Here is a 6,936-nt window from a genome sequence, read left to right as displayed (position 1 = left end):
TCCCACTTCCTGCTGCCCCTCTGGTCGCATCTTCCATTAGCAGGACGATTCGTTATCATTGATGAACCAATGGCGATCTGTTCTTACCTGGAGTTTGCATTAGGGTTCTTTTTTTTTTTTAGGGTTCATTCTTGGTGCTGTACAGCTCTGTGGGTTTTGGCCCCTGCTAAATGCCCTGTGTGTCCCCCCCTCCCCTTGTATCATGCAAACACTTCCCAGCCTGCTCACCCCTCCTGACTTTACTGCACTCCCTGGTAATACCTCTGCTCTGCTCCTGTAATATCTCCCTAGTTTTCCATTTTCCAGAATGTTAGGTATTTGTAATCATAAAGGATGGGCTATTTTCTTTCTTTTTTTCAGGGCTAAGTATAATTTTTAAAAATATTTTATTAGGGATTCATACAACTCTTATCACAATCCATATATACATTAATTGTATAAAGCACATCTGTACATTCTTTGCCCTCATCATTTTCAAAGCATTTGCTCTCCACTTAAGCTCTTTGCATCAAGTCCTCTTTTTTCTCCCTCTCTCCCCACTCCCTACTCCCTCATGAGGCCTTGATAATTTATAAATTATTATTTTGACATATCTTGCCCTATCTGGCGTCTCCCTTCACCCCCTTTTCTGTTGTCCATCCCCCAGGGAGGAAGTCACATGTAGATCCTTGTAATTGGTTCCCTCTTTCCAACCCACTCACCCTCTACCCTCCCAGTATCGCCACTCACACCCCTGGTCCTGGAGGGATCATCCGCCCTGGATTCCCTGTCCTGTGTTTCCAGGCTATTTTCAAAGGGAGGTTTCCCTGTTTGAGCTTCATGATTCTTTTTTGTTTTACTCCCACGCTTTGCTGGGAATATACACAGCTAAACACACCAGTCCCACGGTTTCGACAGGCTCCATTGAGAGAGAGACATTGACCACATCCCTGCGGTGGTCGGACTCCTTACTCGCTCCGCCCTGTTAGCAACTAGCAATCTCGACCCCGTATGGCTCCTAGCCAATCGTTTGAGTTGCTGCTGTCATTTTGATCCTATATAATCCTTTAAAAAGCATAATGTTCAAGGCTGACTTCTTACATTTTTTTATTGTGTTTTTCACTAGTTGAGCTAACCAGTTCCGTTTTAAGGGGGAGTTAGAGGATACTTTTGAGGCTTGACGATGATCTTGGCCACGGTTTTAGGGGATTATTCCCCGTCTGTCATGGCTCCGGAGAGCCCAGAGTCCATTGGAACTTGCAATTCTGTTTTGCATTTTCCCCTTTTGAACAGGATCCTTCTGTGGTGACTTATCCAAATGTTCACAAGTGAACCTCCACTTAATCCAAAATACGTTTAAAAGAGGCCCAGAAGTAAAAGGCAGTGAGCAGGGCACCATTCAGTTTGGGTCTTAAGACAGAGGTGGCAGTTGTGCGTGGAGGCAGACGTCCACATGCTCCCTGTCTTTTTTCGAGTTCCCGGCCGTTCTGATGGCTGAGTAATATTTCATCACCTGAATGAGACACAATTCACTTCCTGAAGAGAGTACTGGTTCCTGTGTCTAAATAAACCTGCTGGAGACATTCGTTCGCAAAGTGTTGGGGAATGCTTCGCAGACGTTTGGGTAAATAGCCCTAGGCCTGTGCTTGCTGTCGTGTTTGCCAAGAACAGCGACCTCGCCAAGGTAGCTGCCCCATTTTCCAGCCCCACCAGCAAGGAGTGAGACTTCTGATGCTCCACATTCTCACTGGCATTTGGTGTGGTGTGGGCAGTGCTTCAAGGACGGCCATTCTCACATCGATGTTTCCTCATTCCTCATCCTTGGGCTGCGTCTCCGCTCCATCGCTGTGAAATCACGTGCCACTAAGTCAGCAAGCTGAGATGATCCTGGGGCCTCATTAGTGCGCTTCCTTTCTCCTGGGCACCATCGTGTGTCACCCCTACAGGACCTTCAAGAGGCAATTATGCAGAGAAGAGAAACGTCACCCACATACTGTGGATTCCAATTCACAGTGACCCCACAGGACAGAGTGGAGCTGTTCTTTGGGGGGGGGGGGCTCAGACTTTTAAAAACAGGAGTAGAAAGCCCCATCTTTTTCCCAAAAGCAGCTAATGGGTTTGAACTGCTGACTCTACAGTTAGCCCAACTTGTAGCCCACAGCACCACTGAGGCTCCTAGGGGAGCCCGAGATTGGGCAATAAACCCTGCCTCGGCATAGGTAGCGAGCTTCTAGCAGCCGGATGTTGTGCCATAAAGCTCCCTAGAAATATATATGGCATGTCGACGTGTTCTCTTCCTGTACGCTCCATCCTCACCTCACCAACTGTGTTAAAAAAAAAAACTTTTTAAGTTCACACATACATGGTGTGAGAAAGCAACTCTCTCGCAAGCCTGTGGAAGGCGACACCTCTTTCACGTTTAATTTCCCTTTGATAATAGGTGGCACTGGTGGCACTGTGGGTTAGGTGTTCAGCTATTACCTGTCAGCTTGGTGGTTCAAGTGCACCAGCCGCTCAGCTCCCATAAAGATTTCGTCTCAGGGTCCCTCTGAGTCGGAGGTACCTGGACGGCCATGGAGTGAAGGCCTTTGGACTCACAACATGATTATTGGGTCTTCTTTCATACCTACCGACTTTACAAGCTGAGCCTGCTCTTTGCTTGACACCCTGGTGGCGTGGTGGGTTACGGGTTAGGCTGCTAACCGGAAGGGCAGCAATCAGCCCCCAAGCTGCTCCGTGGGAGGAAGTTGAGAAATGTGTGTGGGGCGCCAAGAATGGGAAGAGAGTGTATACGGATGAATCCTTGGGTCTCATAGATTCAGGACCCGGGCAGGCTGGGCTTCTTGGGTGGAGGGGGCCCTTCGTCCTTGTGAGTTGGAGTCACCGTGAGTCCCAATCACATTCTCATCATTAATCTGGTTCCCCACCATAGCCTCCCATCATAGTGCTACCTTAAAGTTACCTCTTAGAAGCACGTGGCTCACTGCTACGTAGCAGCGGCTTGATCTATAGAAGAAGAAGTGTGCTATTGATCGCTAGGCTCTGAAGACAGCCACTCCCCCTCACCTGCCTGGGCACTGGTGTTACATTACTCCCCCCATGGACTCAGGGACCTTTAGGGTTAGGATACAGGCCACTTTGTTATGTATGTGGTTACCTTTAATTAGGGGGCCTTGCACACCCCGAGTGTATATAAGCCTTGGTTGGAAATTATTCTCTGTGCGAACCTGGCTCCTGAAATCATGGTGGTCCTGGAGGTGAGCCCTTGCATGCCTTATCTTGTCTGAGGTCTCTTTAATTTTACCCCTCAATGACACAACCACCCTTCGGACCCACTCGATTGTGGGGGCTGGTACCCCACAAAGATGAACATTCCATGCACTGCCAAAAACACAAACAGATCTGTCTTGGAAGAAGTACAACAAGAACGGGCCTTCGAAGCAAGGATGGCGAGACTTCGTCTCACATACTTTGGATATGTCAAGAAAGACAAATCGTTGGCAAAGGACATCTTGCTTAGTGGTCAAGTGGAGGGGCAGTCAAAGAGGAAGCCCTTTGACACAATGGGTTGACACAGTGACTGCGACCATGGGCTCAAACAGAAAAAGGATTGTTAGGGTGACACAGGGCCAGGTGGCGTTACATCTGGTTGTATGTTACGCAGGGATGCGGCACATCAGAGCCGACTTGGTATCGACAACAAAGTGTTTGCCTAGACTAGAGAGAATTAAACTCATCATCACAGCACCGATGTTTTGGTCCTGGAGTCCTGATAGTACAGCAGTTACTAGCTGGGCTGTGATCTGCGGTCCAAAACCACCAGCAGCCCCAAGGGAGAAAGACTGGGCTTTCTGGTCCCGTGAACAGTTATCATCTCAGAAACCCACCGGGAGACGCCATGAGTCAGCATGGACTCGATGGCAGTGAGTTTGGTTTGGGTTTTGGTATTTGGGTAAGGGGGCCCTGGTGGCACAGGGGTTATGCCTTGGGCTGCTAACTACAAAGCCAGCAGTTGGAGACCATCAGTAGCTCTGTAGGAGAAAGATGAGGCTTTCTGAACCCAGAAGGACCATTCTACTCACTTTTAGGGTCCCTGTGAGTTGGATCTATTCAGCGGCAGTGAAAGTCTTCAGTGTCTTATGTGGCCAAAAATTTGGCCTGTGCCATGGGTGGAACCTGATGGTTATCCTCTCTAGTATGGAGGAGAGGTGTGTGTGTGTGAAATTACAAAGCAGATCCACTTCCTGTTGACAGTACACACATTTTGCATCATGTCATTGATTGCAGTTCCCACAGTTTAGCATCACTTGCCCCACGTCCACCTCTTCTTTCCTCTTTCCATTCTTTCTTCCTTCCTAACCCTTCTGGACTTTATCCTTGGGTCTGTTGCCCTTCGGACCTCACATAATTCATCATTCTAAGGCATGTGTACCTCCCTAGTCTTACTGTTCCCCTTATAAATCTTGCAAAAAATGGAGTGATGGGATGAGTTCATTTTTAGACCTGAGGGGTGGCTAAGGACCATTGTCTCAGGGCTCCACCTGTCACTGTCTGGCAAATGAGCCTGCTTTTCTTAATTTCCCATTTTCTCCCATGGTTCTCAACCTTCCTGATGCCATGACCCTTTCATACAGTTCCTCATGGGGTGGTGACCCTCAACCATAACATTATTTTCATTGCTACTTCATCACTGTTATTTTGCTACTGTTATGAATTGGGTGACCCCTCTGAAAGAGTCATTCAACCCCCACAAGGGGCCGCGACCCATAGTTCGAGAACTGCTGATTTAGGACCTTTTTTTAAAAAAACCAAAAAAAACATTTTATCAGGGGCTCATACAACTCTCATCACAATCCATACATATACATACATCAATTGTGTAAAGCACATCTGTACATTCTTTGCCCTCATCATTTTCAAAGCATTTGCTCTCTCCACTTAAGCCCTTTGCATCAGGTCCTCTTTCCCCCCCCTTTTTTTCCCCATATGACAAAATAATAATCTATAAATTATCAAGGGCTCATGAGGGAGAGGGGAATGGGGAGGGAGGGGATTTAGGACCTTTTGCTGTGATACTGTTCAGAGTCATAGGCAGTGCTTTGGGGGCACCTTCTAGCGCTAGTCTCAGGGTGGTAGAGACTGATGTGTATGTGGTCCAGTAGTCCATTGGACCCATTGAGTCCACAGTTTTCCGTACTCTTCTTTCCCTCAGGCTCGGAGAGACCAACATTTGTACCTTAGGTGGTCTCTTAGGAGCTTTGAAGACCTGAGTTGGTACTTCGTAAGTAGAAGGTGTAACATGTAGAACCTTGTCTTTGAGGATTATGCTTGGCCTATTGACCTTGGTAACCTCCACATTCATAGATCCAGTTGCAGCAATGGTAACTGCAAATGCACTAATGGCCATTGCCTAGGCAATGTGTGTGTGTGTGTGTGTGTTATATATTCAGTATCCTCTCACTCTCTGACCATTACCCATTCATAATCCATACTTACAGATCACCATCAGCCCGATTGTGTATATAACAACCTTTACCTCTGGCATCCTGGTGTCCTCTTCCACCTTTATCCTTTTTTGTTGTTGTTGCTGCCCCATATGGAGGACTTGGGTACTTTCTTACAATGAACCTTTTCTAAAGAAAGTTAACCTGTCCACCATGGCAGAGGCAATGTGAACATCAGTCAAAGCAGTGAACACTGTCTGTGGATGACTGAAAGGGAGAAGCCGATGGGTCCAGTCAGATCATGAAAAACTGTTGGCTTGAGCTGGTGTGCATTTCCCGGGGTGCTAACGTGACACGGGCGTGTTTGCCTGCTGGGTTTGGGGTAGCCTTGTCAGATGGAGGTTAGAGACAGACAACCATGCGAAGAGCAGGCATTGAGTGAGATCCGTGACCCTAGTCATGGCTCTCCAGCCCACAGAGCAGGAACACCGCGTGTGTTAAGTGTACTTATGCTTCCCTGGGTATTGATGGTGCGTCTGAGCACATTTCTCAAATAAGAGGCTTCCTCTGTTTGAGGGCAATGTCTCAAAGGAGGGTGATCAGATATTTGCAATGATCGGTTTCCTGTGTGTTTCAGAGTTCTGATCGGATTGATCAAACTGCTGAGTCTAGCGTCTGCTTATGACTGGGGGGAGATTTTGAATACCTAACGGTTCCCTTCACCTATTTCCAAGTTGCTTTCTCTGTTTTCCCAATGGCGCCCTGCCCCCACCTGAGGACCCCTTTTACTCTCGTCTGCTGGCCTTTTTGAATGGTGTCACACAGACAGGAAAAGCGAAGCAAAGCTGAGATAAATTTTATTTTTCTTTTAAACAGAAGAAAGGAAACAAGATAGGGTGACCATTCTATAAATATCGAGTGGATAGGCACAATTTTCCACATAAATAAATAAATACTGCCACTTGCTAGGTCACATGGGAAATCGTAGGGGGCTGCCCTTGCTCTGCCAAAGAGCACACAAGGCGGTGACGGCAGTGCTTGGGAGGTCACCGCCAATGTTGGACCAAAGTCCTTGGGGGAGTTTCTGGGTACTTCTCGGGATTGCCTAACTTCCACCAGTTGTGAGGTGGGATGAAGACCACGACCCTGACCTGCCCTGCTGTCTGGTACTAGACATGGCTTTAGAGCTCCAGAATACGGCCTTTCAAGTGCAACTGGAAGGCAGCAGGAAAGCCAGTTGTTCCGTGTGCGTTTCTGGGATGCACAGAAGGATGAACTGATTTTTCAGGCTTGGTCCACGGTGGCAGTGAAGAAGGAAAATGAAAGGTGACTTGGCCTAAAGCGTTCGTGAAATCGCTTCCGCTGGTCAATATTCGGCTCACTGAGAGCGAGGCAGGAGAGCGGAGGCCCTGGTTGGAGGAAGTCAAGGGGTAAGACCAGCCTGCGGACCGTGTAATAAGCTCCCATTCTGGCGTCCCTCCGCTCTTGGGTAAGGGAGGTTTCGTTTTCCTTG

The sequence above is a fragment of the Tenrec ecaudatus genome, chromosome 6, assembly GCF_050624435.1.
Source record: "Tenrec ecaudatus isolate mTenEca1 chromosome 6, mTenEca1.hap1, whole genome shotgun sequence".
NCBI classification, from domain to species: domain Eukaryota; kingdom Metazoa; phylum Chordata; class Mammalia; order Afrosoricida; family Tenrecidae; genus Tenrec; species Tenrec ecaudatus.
Note: the sequence above shows the minus strand (reverse complement) of the source record.